Consider the following 19,138-nt stretch of genomic DNA (forward strand, 5'->3'; position numbering starts at 1 on the left):
CACACACACACTCACAGAGAGGCCATGTGAGCATGAAGGAAGAAATGCATGGTAGGCAGTTCCGGAGACATAGGAAAGGTATGAAACAGGTTCTTGCTCCTGTCATTAGAAGGAACTTCCAGCTTCAGAGCACCCCACACCCCATTCTGTGGTGGAGGACAACAACTCTGTTATGTCCCTGATCAGAGAATATCAGAAGTCTCCAGTTTCCCACAGGGGGAGCTGCAGGTGTCTGAGACAATCGGTGGTCTCAGATGACGGATCAGTGAGGCTGTGGCCTCTGGTCTCTGCCCCTCTACCGTTCATTGTCCTGGGTAATTGCCAGCATTTGTTTCTTTCTCCAGCCTCATGCTCTAAACAGGAAACCCCAAGCAGGAGGCCACAGTAGATGGAGTCTCCCAAGTCAAGATTTCATTGTTCCTGATTTATGAAGGTAAGTCACAGAATTAGACAGAAGCCTGAGAACTAGTCATATTGGATTACCCCATGTGATATATAATATATTGAATAATATAACTATCTCTTGGTAATAGGACAGAGGATGTCTGCTCTTCACAGAAGTGGGCTAACCTGTTTGTCTCTTTCCATTGTTTTGGGATGGGCCCCTTTCTCTCATTAGAATTAACAGATGTGTCACACAGAGCCTTCCAGAATCAATATTCTGAACTTCGTTAACTGTTCATCGTGAGTTCTCTTTCCAAGTTCCAGGACCTTCATCTTTCATTCTCTGAATCTTTACTCTTTTCGCTTTGTTAGAACATGGAATTTCAGCCGTCTGCAGTGGAGAGAAAGCTCTCAGCCCCCATGTTTAGGAGGAAAAGGGACATTTCTGTCTGACCTTAGCGAGTGAGCAGGAGAGGTGTACGGTGCAGGTCTCATTTCCACCAGGAATTCTTGTCTCCTGTCACCATGAGCCCTCGGCTGCCCTCTCATTGCTCGGCCTGTCAGACAGTGACAATAGTGGTACCTGCCACGGGGCCGCATAACGCCTGCGTTATTTCTCATAGTTGTTCATAAAGATCCCTCAGTGACCCGAGTCCCTCGCTAGAGCTGCCCAGAAGGTAACAGCTATTTGAATAAGTACACGCTTTGTTCTAGTGGGTTTTTTTCTGTCTAACGTTGAATTCACTTTAAGAACAATGCCTGGGTGCTCGCTTCGGCAGCACATGTACTAAAATTGGAATGATACAGAGAAGATTAGCATGGCCCCTGTGTAAGGATGACACGCAAATTCGCGAAGCGTTCCATATTTTTCTGAAGAAAATCATATAGTTTTCCTCCTGGATATTGGAAGTAGACAAGATTGCCAGGCAAAACTTGGGTGAATGGGATGGGGTGGGGGGTTGGGGGGTGGATGTAAGGGGAGTTGGGTAGAGAGAAGGGAGAAGGGGAGAATTTGGGATAGTTTGCGGGAATGGGATGGGTGGGATGAAGGAAGGATGGATATGGGAGCAGGGAAGTAAATATCTCAACTAAGGGAGCCATTTTAATGTTTGTAAGAGACTTGAATCTAGAGGACGTCCCAGGTCCAAGGAGAGATTCCCCAGATTGTTCCTTGGGCAGCAGAAAAGAGGGTGCATGAACTGGTCTCGTCCCATAACCACACTGATGAATATTTTGCATATCACCATAGAACCTTCATCTGGCGATGGATGGAGATAGAGACAGAGTCCCACACTGGAGCACTGGACTTAGCTCCCAAGGTCCAAATGAGGAGCAGAAGGAGGGAGAACGTGAGGAAGGAAGTCAGGATCATAAGGGGTGCGTCCACCCACTGAGACGGTGGGACTGATCTAATGGGAGCTCACCAAGGCCAGCTGGACTGGGAGCGATGGAGCATGTGATCAAAATGGACACTCTGAACGTGGCTGGCAATGAAGGCTGACTGAGAAGCCAAGGACAATGGCATTGGGATTTAATTCTACTGCATGGACTAACTTTGTGGGAGCCTGGTTTGTTTGGATGTTCACCTTTAAAGACCTGTATGGATGGGGGAGGACCTTGGACTTCTCACAGGGCAGGGAACCCTGACTTCTCTTAAGACTAGAGAGGGAGGGAGAGGTGGGGAGGGGGAGGTGGAGAGGGGGAGGGAAAAGGGAGGCAGGAAGGAGGTGGAAATTTTTAATAAATAAATAAAAAAAAGAAAAAGAAAGACAAGTAACCTGAAAAAAAAAAAAGAACAATGCCTGGAACACAGTCCTTGCTGCGGGGTCCATGTGGGTCCAGTCGGGAGGCAGAAACATAAAATGGTCTGTAAAGGGGCAGACACCTATAAAGATGGCTAAGTAGCAAGAGAGGTAGCGGTAAGTACGGGGCCAAGAGAGTGAGCTGGGAAGGGCAAACTTACAGGGGATGTGCATTAGTTAGGTTTCCATCCACGTGATAGACTACCAACATAAACAACACAGGGGGAGAAAGGTTTATCCCACGTGGAGCTTTGGAAGTATCAGTCTACCATGAAGGGGAGGGTGTGTGAAGCCAAACCCATCATACCATGCAGGTCAGGAAGCAGAGACAGTGCAATATAATCACAAGCCAGGTGTAACATCCCAAGCCTGACCCAGAGGGCCTACTAGAACCCACCCCATAAAGTTTCTGCCTTCTGCCAACGTGGTGACACCAGGTGGACAGGAAGTGTTCAGCACACGAGCCTGTGGAACGCCTTCTACATTCAAACCACAATGAAAGGGTCCCTCATCCAGGAAAGCAGGCTTGCAGGAATGTTAGGCAACACAGACTTCAGGATAGCCTTGGCCAGAGCCGACCCAGGTCACCGGGCAGCAGCAACAGTCTTCCAGTACAGGGCTAAACAAGGTGCATGAAGATGCCAAGGCATGGCTGCTGGCCTGAAGCTCGGAGCAAACTGGTGTCTGTGTAGAGGACCTCCGGCAAGTGGTCATTAGCAAGGTCCAAGGGCCTGAAGCCCACAGCATGTTCTCTCCGGGACCCCACCCATGCACAGGTACGGACAACCATCAGAATAGCAGGAGCATATAGAACAGTAGCCCACACAGTAAGCTATGCAGTGTCCTGTCCCTCTCCTGCCCTCTACTGGCGGATCTGAGCACAGCACTTATGGTTAAGTGGACTGATTCATTAGAGCTCTTCCAACTGTGGAACAGTTAGATGATAAATTGATAACTGAAACCCCATGCGAAAAACTGTGGAATTTACCCACAAGTAGAAGAGCGTGAAGTTACTAGTACTATGTTTTAGACACCTGTTTAATTAGCATTTCCTAGAGGTTTAATTGTGCTGAACACCTTGTCTTTTGCCCATGTGTCATTCACATGCCTACATGGCAAGGTCCTTAGCCGGATTTTGAGTTGGGTTATTTGGTGTTTTATCGAATGTTTGTTGCTGCTGTTTGCGGTTGTGTTGAGGTGTTGGGACTATTTGGAGTCCTGGCCTCGAGCTGCTCATCCCTGCTAGAGATTATTTTCCTTCTGATTTGAGTTACTAAAGGCTGTGTCAAAGTTGTTTACCAGCTCTGCTTCACGAACACGTCTTGCCTTGGCTTTGAGGATCAGAGGATCAGGTTTTCACCTGTTGGCCTACTTGACTGTTGGGTATATAAGCCTCCATGGTGCTATTGAATAAAGAGCTTCTTACCAGTGACTAGAGGTCCGTGTCTCTGTCTCTCTGACTGTGTGTGTTTGTGTGTTTCAACCTCCAGTCTCTTGCCTGAAGTTCACGAACTGAATTCTAGCGCATAGAGCACAGACGGGGGCGCAGTGCGCGGCATTGAGGGAGTGTTTGTGTATTTCGGAGAGTCTAAAGTGCTCTGCGAAGATCCCTTGCCCCCTGAAGGCTGTCTTCTGTGCCATGTGGAACCTTCAACCTCAAATATCCTGCTTTTTTGGGGGGTCCCTTTAGGAAATCATTACAAACACAACTGTCAACATGTCTCTCCCCTGTAATTTCAGGAATCTTTATAGTTGAGATGGTTGATGTTTTTGGGAGGATGGCATAAAGTTGGGGTTTGATTTCACGCTTCTTCATTTGATTTCCCAGTTTTCTCAAGACCAGATGTTCAAGAGACTGTCTTTTTCCCAGTGACTGTCCTCAGCACCCTGTCAGAGACCAGTTGACAGGTTCCGTGCATTTATTTCATAGCTCACTATACTATTCCATTATTTCTTGTAAATTAACTTTTAAAATTTGCATTGTTTATTTATAATGTACTTCATGCATATGCTTCTGTGCGTCTGTGGATGCCAGTGACCGCTTGCAGGAGCTGGTTCTCTCTTTCACCGTGTGCTTCCAGGGACAAACTCCCACTGTCAGGCGTGGCGGCAAGAGCCTTAACCACTGAGCTATCTCACCACCTCCTGTATATGTTTGTATTCGGGGTCCATGCTGGCTTCACCATGTAGCTCATGGTGACCCTCAACTCAGTCCTCTGGGATTCTGGGATTATTGGCAGGTGCCACCATACTGGAAAAATGATTTTGTTTTGACTGCTGTAGATTTTAATATATTTTGAAGTCAGGAAGTGATTGATGCCTCTAGCTTTGTTATTCTTCCTCTAGATTTTGTTGGCTCTATTGGGCCCCATATGAAATTTAGGATCATTTATTCTGTTTCTGGAAACAATGTACACTGGGTTTTTGGTGAAGACTGCAGTAAGTCCGTAGGTGGTTTGTAGATAAGAATTTAAAGCTGGTGTCTTACACATTGTATTATTTTTGATGCTCTTACATACTGGATTCTTCATTTCCTTTTGGGTGGTTTGTTGTTGATGATGTGTAAGAGGCCATTTGTTCTTGTATGTTGACAGTGTGTCCTAAACATTTTCTGAGTTTGTTTGTGGAATCCTTTACACTGTACAAATATATGTCTTTGTGATTGGCTTGATAAAGAAGCTGACTGGCCAATAGCTGAACAGGATAAGGTTAGGAGGAGAGCCAAACAGAAAATTCTGGGAAGAAGAAGTCAGAAGAACAGTGAGCAGACGCAGAGAGAAACGAGATGGGCATGCCACACTGAGGAAAGGTACCAAGCCATGTGGCAAAGTGTAGATAAGTATATGGGCTAATTGAAAATATAAGAGTTAGCTAGTAACAAGACCGAGCTATTGACTCAGTAATTCATATTAAGTCTCCATATTGGTGATTTGGGAACTGGTGGGCAAGAAAGAAGTCCGCCTACATTTGTCTATAGTAGCATTGGTTGTAGCAAGGTTGTGATGGAGTCCTTAGGATTTCCTAGGAGTTAGACCGCAGCCTCTGTTCACAGAAACCGCTTCATTTCTTCCATTACAGTGTGGGTGACTTTGAGTTTTTCCATTTCTTTTCTTTTCCTTTTTTCTTTCTTCCTTTTCTTTCCTTTTTTTCTTTTTCTTTTTCTTTCTTTTTTTTTTTTGAGACAGAGTTTCACCGTATAGCCCTGGCTGTCCTGGAACTCACTTTGTAGATCATGAGACTGGCATCAAACTCACAGGGATCCACCTGTTTATGTTTCCCAAGTGCTGGGATTAAAGGTGTACACCACCACGTTGCCTTAAAAATCTCTTTCTTGAAGAGATGTCTGTCCTCCTATGATCATTTAAGTATTATTCAAAATAGCCCAGAGATGGAAGCAACCCAAATGTCCATAAGAGATGAGGTAGGTTCATATGGCTTTAACCCAGGCCTGGGGAGCTTGTTTGGCCAGCTAGGCTAGCTGAATGCAGAGCCCCCCACCCAGGGGAAGATCCTGTTCTGAGGCAGTAAGGATCAGCGTGAGAAAAAGACACATGATGTCATGTCCTGGACAGCATGTGTACATTATGGGTGCATGCACATACGTGTACATGTGTCACACATCTACCACACACAAAAATAAATAGACATGGACTATACCTCAATACAGCTGTGGTTCTTCAGTAAAGAGGTCTGTTTAACATTGTGAAAAATACCTTTCTGATCTGTTAAAGAGTGGGCCTAGCGTGTGAGAATTCTTTCCTTCTGCAAATGCGAGGCAGGTGCCCCTCCACTGAGCCCCCTCCCAAGCCTTTCTTCATGACATAGTAAGTGTAAAAAGCAAATTCCTCAGAGAGTCAGCACAGAGTAGTACCAATTTCATAAAATGAGCAAATAAATTCACGTGCTTCCAAAGATGATGCCTGAATGTTTTTCTTCTTCACACTGCCTGTCACCCCTTGCCCTGCTGCCTTTTCTTCCTGGGATGAGAATGAGAGAATGGAATGAAGAACTAACTGAGGGTTCCAGATCAGCTTCTCATCTGCCCCAGCCACGCCCAGGAGGAACTGGGGAGAACGTATTTAATTATCTAGAATCACAACCAAGAAATATAACCGGCTCCCTTCCTTCTCTGTCTCCTGTCTCAGTCTCCCAAGTGATCTGGAGTTAGCTTCTCTCAGGCCTAGGGAACTAGAAAGGACTCAGGAAAAGCCACGAGGAGACCCGACTCCCTGACCTATACAGATCAGTGCCCATCAGCGTCATGCAAAGACATGGTTGCTGGTTCCTGGCCCAGGGTCTCCTGGCTGGGTAAACAGAGCTTCCAAGTCTCTGTTGCTGGACTTCATAATGTGAATCTCTGTAGGGTCTGTAGCATTTCCCAGCTTTTACAAAAAATTTCACACTATGTTTTGTGAGCACAGGAAAGAACACTGCTGAAGATGTGGAAGCTACATGTGTGTTCTCATAGCGTCTTCTCTTGTGTGGGTGGCTGGCTTCTGCTTTAAGTCCACGTGTTTGCTCATCAAGGCATCCTTGCAGATCTGCACACACGCCTGACTACACCATGCACACGTGAGTAAGCACTGACTCCCAAGGGTTCTGCACACTCACAGGAACAGTTCTCAGGGAGGAAATACTGCGTGATTCATTTCATGTGTGCTCTTGCCTGATGTTCCCAGCAACTGCAAATAGCCTTCTATTATTTATTATAATTGTTGTGGTATTTAGACTCTGCAAAGCAGCACTCAGCAGGAGGGTGGGCATATCACCAGCCCCCTTCCCTGTCAGGGTGAACACAGAGGGGTGTCATCCGTGTCAGATATCTTGATGGAGCAGAAAGGACGCAAATGCTAGCAGGGCGAGTTCCCTGACCTGCTAATGGACAGGCCCCAGTTTCCTCTACAGGCGCGCTCTGTGTTTTCCCAGCTGGTGAAGCCCTGACCCTCTTCTGACAATTATTACTTCGTGTCAAAGGCTGCTGGGCTGAGCTGTCCAAATATGACAGCGGGAGACAGAGCAGACCCCATCACATTTTCAGACGATGAAGGTCCATTCAGGGGTTAAACGTTCTTGGCTTATTTTTGCAGAAAGGTTTAACAGCTTCCTTCCTTCCCGAATCTCCTCACAGCACTCCTAGTGGCTCACCATGGCTGCCAGTGTCTCTCTGCTGCAGCAGGGGGTGCATCTGGCACCAGGGCCATCTTGGGGCCTGGCTTTTTGCCAGGAACATGTGACAAGGAGGTTGGGGTGCTGGGGGCTGGCACATTGGCTCAGTTGGCCTATTGCATAAGTTCGAGGACCTGAGTTGGGGCCCCAGAACTCACACAACAAAGCTCGGTGCAGAGGCACACACTTGTAACCCCAGTGGTGGGGAAGCAGACAGGGTGGGGGTCTAGAGTTCACTGTCCAGCCTGCCCTGCCAAACCAGTGTCAAGCCCTAAGCAAATGAGACCTGTCTCAAACAACAAGGTGGACAGTTCATGAGAAGCAACACCTGAAGCTGTCTATGTGTTACTTTCATTGGTTAATAAAGAAACTGCCTTGGCTTTTGATAGGATAGCAGCTTAGATAGGTGGAGTAGACAGAACAGAATGCTGGGAGGAAGAAGGCAGTGAGGCAGACACCATGCAGCTAGCCACCAGGTCAGACATGCTAAATATCTTCTGGTAAGCCATCACCTCGTGGTGCTACACAGATTACTAAATATGGGTTAAAGCAAGATGTGAGAGTTAGCCAATAAGATGCTATAGATAATGGGCCAGGCAGTGTTTAAATGAATACAGTTTCTGTGTAATTATTTCAGGTGTAAGCTAGCTGGGATCCGGGTGGCGGGAAAGCAGCCCGCCGTTCCTTTTACAGTCCTCTGGCCTCCACATGCATTCACACACATGTGCACAAATATATATATATATATATGCACACACATTCACATAAACCAAAAGAAGGAAGGAAGAAGAGAGGAGGGGGCAGAGAGGGAGAGAACTGACTGCCCATATTTAGGACACCAAATCTTTGTCTCCTGTAACCTGTTCAAAGAGAAACTGGAAGTGGTGTCTTGTTCCGGGAATGACAAATGGCCCATTTAAAGTCCTGGGCTTTCTGCAGGTGTAGAGAGGGAGCTGTGAAGGTCACTGGCCAGTGGCCCCTCTGTCTTCTTCACTTTGTGTCATGCTGATGGATGTCTCTGCTGCCTTCTGTCCTCTTCTTGCTGACTTTGTTCTGAGGAACGTGGTGGGTCCCCCAAGGGAGTAAGGCCAGCGTACCGTGAGTAGCTGACAACCCAGGTGTTCCCACCATGGCTTATCTCTGCAAAGTCACAGGGAGAGACCCTCCCGGCTCCTGGAAGTGGCTCCTTGGCCTTCTGGTCAGCTAGGGGTGGAGCATCTTACAGGTATAAACTCAGATGCCCCAGGGAAGCTGAATCCTGACTGGCGTTATCTACTCAGGTCCGTGTGGCCTCCGCATCCCCAAGACCCCCAGTGTTGTGGACATGAATGAAGTTAGACCGAGGAAAGCTGGGCATGGCCCTTGCTGATATCTTGAAAAGGCTTTGAATACCCTCAAAGAGTGCTTCAGGTCAATTATTTTATTGGAATCATCCTTTTAGCATGAGGCAAATGTGTCATCGTGGTTCTGGAAACTTCCAAGCCACGGTAGACAAGAGGCAGCCTCCTGTGATAAATGCTGCCGAATGATCTAGCCACACAATAGGCTATAACTCAGCCTGGAAAAAGGAGGAAATCCCAATACTTGGCATAATGTGGATGGACATTTGAAGACGTGAAGCTAAATGAAATAAAACAGTTACAAAAAGATAAGTCCCATAGAATCCCACTTCCAGGAGGTCCCTGGAGTCTGAAGGGACAGAACATAGAAGAGGGGCAGCCGGGGGTCTGAGGAAGGTGGATGGAGAAGGTCATGGATTAATGGAAGCTGAGGTTTGGATTGACAGGAGTCCTGGGGAAGGGTGATGCTGATGGTTTCACAGAACCGTGGGAGTGCTTGCTGCCCTGCACACACTCTTAAAGTGTGTGCACTTAAGTGGTCAGGATAAACTGTGTGCTAGGTGTATTTTAGCATCACTTAAAAAGAGACGTGAGGCCTGTCAATGTCTGGTCATGAAGTCAAGGAGAGATTCATGCCCATGTTTAATGCAACGCTCCCAGGCGATCTGAGAGCATGTGGGGGGGGGGCATGCAAAACCTGGAAACCATGTGTTCCTTTTTTGAACAGTATCCTAAATAGCCTGTAGGAGTGGTTCTGACCTTCCCTGGGGAGGGGTAAGTGCTTGTAGGGCTTTCCCGGGGGTGGAGTCCGGACCAGGGAAACTCCCAGGGGAGGGGACTTCCAAAGACGGAAATTTATGCCCAGCTAAGGGTTGATGGGGAAGAAAGAGACATGAACCCATCCCAACCCTTACTTTAAGTTTTTGTTTTGTTTTCTCAGTGTGAAGGATCCAAGATCTCATGCCTAAGTCTTTTTTCTTAAGTTTTTTTTGAGATTTTATCTATTTTTATTTTATGTATGAGTGCCTGGATATCAATGCCTCTGTGCTATGTGTGTTTGTACAGTGCCCACAGAGGCCAGAAGAGGGTGTCAGGTCCCCTGTACTAGAGTAACAGATGGTTGTGAGCCACCATGTGGGTACTGGGAATTGAACCTGACTCCTCCGGAAGAATGGCCAAAGAAAGTCCTTAACAGCCGAGTATTTCTCCAGCTCTAAAACTGTTGTTATTTTTGTTTTGTTTTATCTATAAAACTTCTCAGAGATTTGGACAGCTGGAGTGAGACCCACAGATTCTCAGCCTTGATGGTGCCCTTGGGCCAACTGGACAGCTCTAGATTGCTAACTCTGGGTCCTGTCCCTTGAGGTTCTGTGGCCTTGAGTGCCACAAGGATAGGTTTCTAGATGTCCCCAGCGAAGGGACACAGCCCACTCAAGCCTGTGGCTCTGGCAGGCCTTGCCCTGCTTTCTTATGCCCTCTGCCTTGTTAAAAATGGTTAGATTACATTTTTAAAGCTAGTCCCCAATGTCTGTTCCTTCATTTGGCCACTTCCTTCCGCTGAGGCTGACTACCAAGGTCCAGCTTTCAAAGTATTGAAGTCCAGCAATCAGAAGCCTCCTTGGGCTCACCTAACTAACATGCTCAACTAAATTAAACATCTCCTCCTAACACGGGGTTCCATCTTATGGTTATAAACCTCCATTCGCCTTTCATCCAGAGGTGGTCCTTTTCCTGCCAGGACAAATACCCCGTCCTGTCTCCCTCATCCCCTGTCTCCTTTATGGCTGTATCCTAGCCCATTCTAACCCAGACCTCCCCTTTTCTTCTGCTGAAAATTACACCTGCAAAGTCATTTGCTGCTGTTTTTCTGCCTGAGTCGGAAAGCAGCCACGTTAACTTTTCTACTTAGTAAAGGATCTCTCTGGGAGGACAGGTATTTGGGTGTGGTTTGTGCCTGACCTGGGGCCCAGGAGTGTCTTGGTTAGGGTTTCTATGTGAAGAGACACCATAATCAAGGCAACTCTTATAAAGGAAAACATTTAATTAGGTGGCTTACAGTTTTAGAAGTTTAGTCCATTGTCATCATAGTGGAACATGGCAGCATGCAGGTGGTCATGGTGCCAAGTCTCACACAGGCAACAGGAAGTGATCTGAGGCACTGGGCATGGCTTGAGCATATATGAGACCTCAAAACCGGCTTCCACAGTTACACACTTCCTCCAACATGGCCACACCTACCCCAATTAAGCCACACCTCCCTATGGGGGCCATTTTTTTTCCAGACCACCAAGGAGGAAGCCCCTGTTGTGAGGAAGAAGTCCTGGCTCTGCAGGAGGGTGTCCCCTTCACCCAGTATAGCCAGGGTTGAGCTCAGGACAACAATTCTGAAGCAGACAGCCAGCTCACTGAGGCCAGCAACTACCTTCCGGGGCCACACTTCAGAATGGAACAGTCACGACACAGGGATGGGCTCTTGGAAGTGTTTTGATCTTCGTTTCTTTTAAAATCAAAATCGAAAAAAAAAAAAAAACCCTTCAACTTTCAGTTTGAAGAGAATGTTGTTGCAGGTAAAGTGTGTTTATCTTTGTACACGTAAGTCATACGTGTGATTTTACAAATTTTGGGAGCAAGAAGGCGCCCCACGGAGTTCCCTGGGTGGCTGCTATCTGCTTTACTGCCTGCTCAGCCTGGTTCCCTGTCCAGACCATCACAGCCGGTGTCACAGAATGCATGCTAGAAGGAGCGAGGGGCTCAGGATTAAGTAGGTCAAAGGAAGTAAGAAGCCTGAGCACAGAGTGGTGTGTGCATGTGTGCACGTGCCTGTGTGTGCCTGTGAGAAGCCTCCTGGAGCTCAAGCCATGAAGGGAGCTTGAGAGATTTGGAGAGGTCAGGCTGAGGAGGAAAGAGAAAAGTGAGGTGGAGGGGGAAGTCGCCTAGGAATAATATCTAGCAGAACATCAGACAGCCTGTGAGAGCTTCCTGTTTACTTCTGTCAGCCTCTGCGGGAGAGCTTCCTGTTTACTGTTATGTGTCTCTGTTCTCTTTTGTTCTGCCCTCCAACCCCTCTTCCTTCCCCCTTCATTCCTTCCCCATCTCCACAAGAGACTTTCTAAAAGAATTTTTTAGTGTGTATGTGTGTGCATGTGTGTGTGTGTGGAGAGAGAGAGAGAGAGAGAGAGAGAGAGAGAGAGAGAGAGAGAGAGACTTTATGCATGTCAGGTGCATGCAGGTGCCATGGAGGTCAGATGGAGATGTTAGATCTCTTGCAGCAGGAGTTACAGGTGGTCGCTAGCTGTCGTGTGCGGCGGGACTAAACCCAGGTCCCCTGGTGGAGCAGCATAACATTTCTACCTTTCAGAATTTAGGGTGGATAAGAAGGAAACGTCTAGAACCTGTGGGGCTCAGGGCAGCCTCATCACACATAATGGGGCGCAGGCCGCACAGCTGTCATAGCAGGCTTCTCTGGGTTCCAGGAAAAGCCATAAACTGGCAACACCCAGGAACAGACCATCCCCGGGAAATTCCTGACATTCCAACCACTGTAGATAGGATCATCGCTTTTCACCAGGATACCCCTAGACAGATGCCAGCCAATCTGGGGTCCTGGACCTCAGAAGTTCCTCACCCCCACCTTTGCTACGATAAAAACGCACCCCCAACTGAGCTCGGGCTCCCTGCTCACTCCAGTACTTGGACGCAGGGAGAGTCCCGGTTTGCAAACTTATGTGAGAATAAAGGCTCTTTGCTTTTACATACAGGACTTGGTCTTCTAGTTGGTTCTGGGGGAACTCTGTGATCTGGGCATAACAGAACCAACAATATATCCAGCACAAGAAAGACTTAGTCCTGATCATAGCTAGTTTTGAAAGAGTCGAGTGAGGGGCTGGAGTGTGGAACGTGAGGAGACACTAACCTGTATCGAGAGGGAGCATCAGAGGGTGCCTCAGTGCCTGATGGAATCCCTGCCTGGTTCTGCAACTCTGTGTGGCTGTCCTGGTCCCATGGTATTGGAGATGGCAGATGGCCATGTTTCTGCGGTTCTCCCAGCCTGTCCTGGTCGGGAAGCAGAGAATGGATTTGTTAATTTGGTGTAATCCCTTCTCGTGGATGGGGTAATCTGCCTGAGAAAGCAGAGAGGATTCTGGTCTTTGGCTCATTTAAAAATAGTTGAAAGGCAAAGCAAGCTGGCTATAGAGTCTCCTGGGATCCCAGAGGGCGTGACCTCAAATGGAGGGGCGACATGCTCTAAGATTCTGTGGTCAGCGCTTTCCAAGGGGCCCGGCCCAGGTGGCACCTGCTTATTTTCAGCGGCCTGGTTAGGCAGTCTGTAGGGTGAATGGTAAAAGACAGCCTGTGTCTTACTCCCCAGTGCAGAGGCCTTACTTTACGTGTTGGGAGCTCTTCGTACCTGTGTTTAAGACATGGAAGCCAGCATGCCTCATGGTCAAGCCTGCTCCCAGGAGGACTGGATAAAGGCCCTAACCCTAGTACATGCAGTAGGGCTGGGTCTCTGTGGGTGGCAGAGCTGCAGCTGGGGAAACCCCACACTTTCACAGTCCCACCCTCCCTTCCGGTGGCAAACCTGGGAGGAGGGCTTTGTGCTCTGTTACTAAGGGCTGTTGTGTGACCACACTGAGCTGTTACTAAGGGCTGTTGTGTGACCACACTGAGCTGTTACTAAGGGCTGTTGTGTGACCACACTGAGCTGTTACTAAGGGCTGTGTGTAACCACAGTGAGCTGTTACTAAGGGCTGTTGTGTGATCACACCGAGCTGTTACTAAGGGCTGTTGTGTGATCACACCGAGCTGTTACTAAGGGCTGTTGTGTGATCACACCGAGCTGTTACTAAGGGCTGTTGTGTGACCACAGTGAGCTGTTACTAAGGGCTGTTGTGTGATCACACCGAGCTGTTACTAAGGGCTGTTGTGTGATCACACCGAGCTGTTACTAAGGGCTGTTGTGTGACCACACCGAGCTGTTACTAAGGGCTGTTGTGTGATCACACCGAGCTGTTACTAAGGGCTGTTGTGTGATCACACCGAGCTGTTACTAAGGGCTGTTGTGTGATCACACTGAGCTGTTACTAAGGGCTGTTGTGTGACCACACTGAGCTGTTACTAAGGGCTGTTGTGTGATCACACCGAGCACTGTGTGTTAGAAACCTCCGCTTCTCAGCCCCTACTGTGCTCTGGACTTGGTTCACTCAGGACTCGAGACCACGAAAGGTCACGGACTTCTCCGTGTGTGTGTGTGTGTCTTCTTTCCATCAGTAACCACCTGCGGCACCACTGTCTGCCCAGGAATGGCCACTAGTGCCCAACTCACTTTGGGAATCCGACACACTATTCCTTTAACACTGCACGCAGCACTCCAAGACCCCCTTTGTCACCCAGCAGGGTGTCCATCCGTCCCACACCTGCTCCGAGGCTCACCTGCTCCTAGAGTAGGCAGAGGTCCTCTCCTGCAGTTTGTCTTCTGAGGCCCCCTGGGTGTGGACCTGCCCTTTAGCCTACGCCTCAGCTCCTGCGGTGCCAGAGCCCGGACTGTGGCCCCCTAACTTCCTCCACTCCCTGAAGCCTGTAGCCCAGGCTGCTCCCTGGTAATGTAACAGAAGATGGGCATCCCCTTAATGTAGCAATCCTATGACAGCTCCACCCGTCCTGCATTTACATGGCCGCTGGGGATCCAAATGGTCCTTGTGCTCCCATGGCGGGTACTTGATCAGCTGTACCATCTCCCCAGCCCCAAATGACTCTTCTTCATAGTGCCTATGGTTTAACACTGCTTGGCCTAAGCTACTGTTAGCTGGGTGATGCCTTTGCGGGCAGGAGCGGCACGTGATTCACACCCAAAAGATCCAAAAAGGTTTGTTTTTTTTGAGTCTCCGAATCCAAGCCCCTGGTGTCTATAATTACCCCTCCTGGCGTAGGTCTGGAAATGCTTGCTGAGGGCTAAGTGGGCTGAGTACAGTTTTGTTTACAATAGCAGCTCCTCTCCCATCCTGCAACAGTAGTCAGGACCTGGCCGTGCACTTGACCTGAGATTGACCCAATTTGGGGGAAAGCTGCAGGTGGCTATCTAGCACCTTGGTTGCCATTCTGGGGGTCCCCGAATAGGGCTGTCCTCTCTTGGGAACCAGAGCCACCGCCTCCTCTTTTTCAGAGTCCTTCCCAAGAGTGCACCTTTGCTTTCATGTCTGCCACCACATCCGTGGGCCTTGGGACTGCTTTCTCTCCCCATTTGTGGCTTCTCTTGTTCTAGGTGTGTGTGGGGGGCGTCACATTGGAGAACTAAGGTCCTGAGAAGATTATTACTGAATGTCTATAAAGATCAAAGTCCACTTCACCCCACTTCTAGCTAAAATCTTAGAGAGGGGCAGGGACTCGGGGACCCTGAGTGATTCTGAGTCAGAGGGCATAGGCTTCGAGACTGGCTTCGGTCACTTATATGCATGCACACGTCTACATATGCATGTGGGATCATGTATGCATAAGGACACATGTCTTGTAGTGATAGTTTATTTGTATTTTAATAAATAAAGCTTGCCTGAAGATCAGAGAGTAAAACAGTCCCACTGATCAGTCTTATAGACCAGGCAGTGGTGACACACACCTTTAATCCCAGTAGCTACACTAGTGTGCCATAGAAACCAGGTGGTAGTAGTGCACACCTTTAATCCCAGCCCTAGAGAGGAACATAAGATGGGAGGAGACAGCTCTCAGACACAGACACAATCTCATTCTGAGATTCATGGAGGCAGGGTCGCCATTTTGCACTGAGGTAGAGGTAAGAGCCAGTAGCGGACTGTTTAACTTTTCTGACCTTCAGACCCCAATTTCTGTCGCTGGGATTTTATTAATCATTGTGCTACAATATCTGTTCAATGGGGAAAGTATACATGCACCCCTCCTATGTGTGTACATAGGCAAACACACGCACATATGTACATACATGTGCATTTATGTATTCACACGTACACATGGTCACACTCAAGCATCTGTATAACTACATACATATCAATAAACCCGGAAGCTGGACCTGCCACAGTCACCGAGGTCTGTGAGCTAACAGAACAGCTTTGGAAAGAATGCCTGCAATGTGTTTTGTGGATTGATAGTTAGTGGACACGGCTCTGACCGAGTGTGGGCGCTGTAACCAGCGTCTACGGAGTGGGAAGAGAAACTGAGCTTATTTTTGGCAGGGAGCTAGAACTAGCACAGGCAGAAGCGATGTGGGGCACTTTTCAAAAGAGCGTGGCTAAGGGTGGGGGCGGACCTCTGGGAAGTTTTAATTCACAGTTTTTTGTGGACAAGATTGTTGAAAGCTTTTCCTCCTGCTTATTGGCCATTTGTTCCTCATTTGGAAAGCTGCCTGTTCATGTCTTCATGTATCACACTCCATTGGAAACAATAACTAAAATGTAACAACCAACGCTGGCAAGGATGGAGGGAAAGGAAACCTTGACCCACTGCTGCTGAGCGTGCAGAGTATTCCAACCACGTGGAAATCAGCATGGAGGTGTCTTGGAACTGAAGCTAGCCTTGCAGTGTGGACCAGCTATGCCACGGCAGAAATCAGCATGGAACTGAAGCTAGCCTTACAGTGTGGACCAGCTATGCCACGGCAGAAATCAGCATGGAACTGAAGCTAGCCTTATTGTGTGGACCAGCTATAACACAGTGGAAATCAGCATGGAGGTGTCTCAGGAAACTGAAGCTAGCCTTACTGTATGAACCAGCTATGCCATGCCCGAGTGGATACCAAAGGACTCCTCAGACAACACACGGCACATCCATGTCTTTTGTGGCATTGGTCACAGTTTCCAGGTTATAGAGTCAGACTAGATGCCCATCAGCAGGTGAACGGGTGAAGGAGATATACACAATGGTGCTTCATTCAGCTGTGAAGTTACACTGTTTATAGGAAAATGGACCAACTGGAGATCACGGTATTTAGTGATAGTCAGACTCCGATAAAGCATCGCATTTTCTTTCGTCTGTGAACCTTAGACTTGATGTAGATGCATAAAGTCACTTACATACACATGCATTCGGAGCAAAACTGGCCAAATGAAGAGGCCTGTCTGGAGTGGGGAGAGAGGGAGGGAGAGGTGGAAGGGGTTGGATTCGGTCAAGGAAAACAATACACTGTGTGTGGATGTCTTTATGAAACTTTGACTTTGAGCCATTGCCAAACGAGTCGATAGTCCGATAGTCGTTGGGGGGCGGGTGGAACCCAGTGGTTCCACTCTGCAGGGGCTCCGGGTTCAATGCCTGTGGCCAAAGCTAAACAAATAAACAAAGGGTGCAGGGTAGGTAAAGGGCAGTGAAGCAATTAGCAACCTCCAGGTGAGTGGACTGTGTGAGGGCGGCAGGTGCGTGGGAGAACAGTCTAGAACAAGATTCAGTAGGGCCAGAGACAATGGAGTGCATATTAGGATCAACAAGAGTTCCCAGAAGAAACAGAAGGGAAGCCACACACACTGACATGCTTTTACAGCTTGTGTAAAAGCTAGTTTCTTGTAAACTAGCTATTTTACATTTATTTCCTCCTTGCCTCCATTCTTTGGGGTAAAACCCCATTGTGTCTATGTTAACAAGTATGCAGAAGCCCCAGAGAAGGAATATGAGTGACCTAGAGTAATCCAACAAACTTCAAACTCAGCTCACCCCAGTTCCAAGCTCCTCACTACCCTCCGTCCTGCTTCCTCCCAAGAAGATAACAGAGCTAAAAAAAAAAAAAATCAGTTTAAGGAAATATTAATCTCACTGCACTAAAGACTGGCAGATTGGAGGCTGGGGCTGAGGGTGGCAACACGCAAGAAGGAGATGGATGTGCAAGCAGGACATGGAAAATCTCATCACAGCAGAAAGCAAGGGAGTTCTCCAAGTGGGTGTGAGCATTCGAGAATTCCTAGAACCCAAGGGTGGAGCAAGTCAGGCATCCAGTTGGACAGTAATGGCGAGGGATGAAGACATGTCAAATGTGGAGAAACCCAAGCCTCAATAACATGGCTGCTTTGGAGAAGATGTGCTATAAGAAAAGAAAGGTCTAGGGAGATGGCTCAGTTGGTAAAGTGCCTGCCATGCAAACATAAGAGATAAGTTTGGACCATAGGCCCCATATAAGAAGGTTAGTGTGGGGCTCATGTCCGCAGCCCTAGTGCTGGGAAAAGATAGGTGGATCTCTGGAGCTCACTATCTGTGCAGAAAATTAGTGTGTTCTGGATCCACTGAAGAGACCCTATCTCAAAGACTTAGGTAGAGAGCAATAGCAGTCCATCTGCCAATCTCTGGCCTCCACATGTAGACATGTGCACCTGTGGGCACACACACACACACACAAATGTACACACCCTACACACATAGGAGAATTTAAAAAGCAATGGCAAGGTGAAATTCACTCCTCTTTGGTCTACGAAGCTCCTCATTTGGGAGTGATCCAGCAGCTCACCAAAGAAAGAATTATAGGGTGAGAGCATTGCCTCTTACAGCCTCTACTGAGTGGATGGATCTGAATAACATTACAGATGCCTATAGACATCTCCCAAAGAGCCAACCAGATCTGAAGTGCAGGGGCGTGGTGAGGTAGCTGGGTGTAGCTCAGTGGCAGAGCACTTGCCTAGCATAGCTGGGGCCTGTGTTGGAGCTCAGTGCAGGAATCACAAACAGTACTGAGGATACTGAGGACCTTCTGATGGGAGGAACATCACTATGTTAGGAGTCTCTGGCCCAGACATGCTGTGGGAAGTCCTTCAGCCAACAGCCTTTGACAGTCACACTTAAACCAGATCCTTTGAGTTTACATATCCATTTCCAGGAAGTTCAAGGAATAAGAACAAATTAGGTGACATCTTGGGGATACAATCTGCAAATCCAGACAGCAGAGTCATTGTCTGGGTGTTTGATAGTGTTCTGGGCTGATGATTATGGAAGGAATGATGCTGGTACCAGGGGTGTAGTCTAAAAGCCTGATCTTTTGATATTATAACATAAAATTAATGGATGAAATGATAGAATGGGGCACAAGCTGGGGAAACTAGGGTGGGGGAATATGGGCAAAACAAGACTGGTCATGGATTCAAAATTGTGGAATTTAAGTGATAGAGATTTATTAAATTATTATTATCATCATCATTATTTTGACTCTGGGTCTTGTTGCATATCTCAGGCTGGCCTCGAAATGACATTCCTCCTGCCTCAACCTCCCTTCCTCTAGGGGATGTTTTAAAATGTGCAGCTAATTGGATCTGGCTAGTGCAGGCCTGTGATCTTAGCTGCTGTGGCAGAGAATGTCAAGTTTGTGGCTCATCCAGGCTACAGAGTGAATTCAAGGCCAGCTTCAGCAACTCAGTGAGAATGAGTGTGTCACTCGGTGGTGACATGTTTGCCTGACATGCGTGAAGGCCGAGGTCCCATCCCCAGTCATGACAAACCAAACCAAGC

At 47.9% G+C, this 19,138-nt stretch overlaps 1 non-coding gene across 1 annotated transcript; it reads left to right on the forward strand.

The window, feature by feature from the left end:
* Positions 1-1,147: 1,147 nt before the first annotated feature.
* Positions 1,148-1,254, forward strand: LOC125417719 (U6 spliceosomal RNA). Its single transcript, XR_007237238.3, has one exon. It is a non-coding gene; the product is annotated as a U6 spliceosomal RNA (small nuclear RNA).
* Positions 1,255-19,138: the final 17,884 nt, after the last annotated feature.

This window comes from Myodes glareolus, chromosome 14 (assembly GCF_982192425.1).
Source record: "Myodes glareolus chromosome 14, mMyoGla1.1, whole genome shotgun sequence".
In the NCBI taxonomy this organism is placed as follows: domain Eukaryota; kingdom Metazoa; phylum Chordata; class Mammalia; order Rodentia; family Cricetidae; genus Myodes; species Myodes glareolus.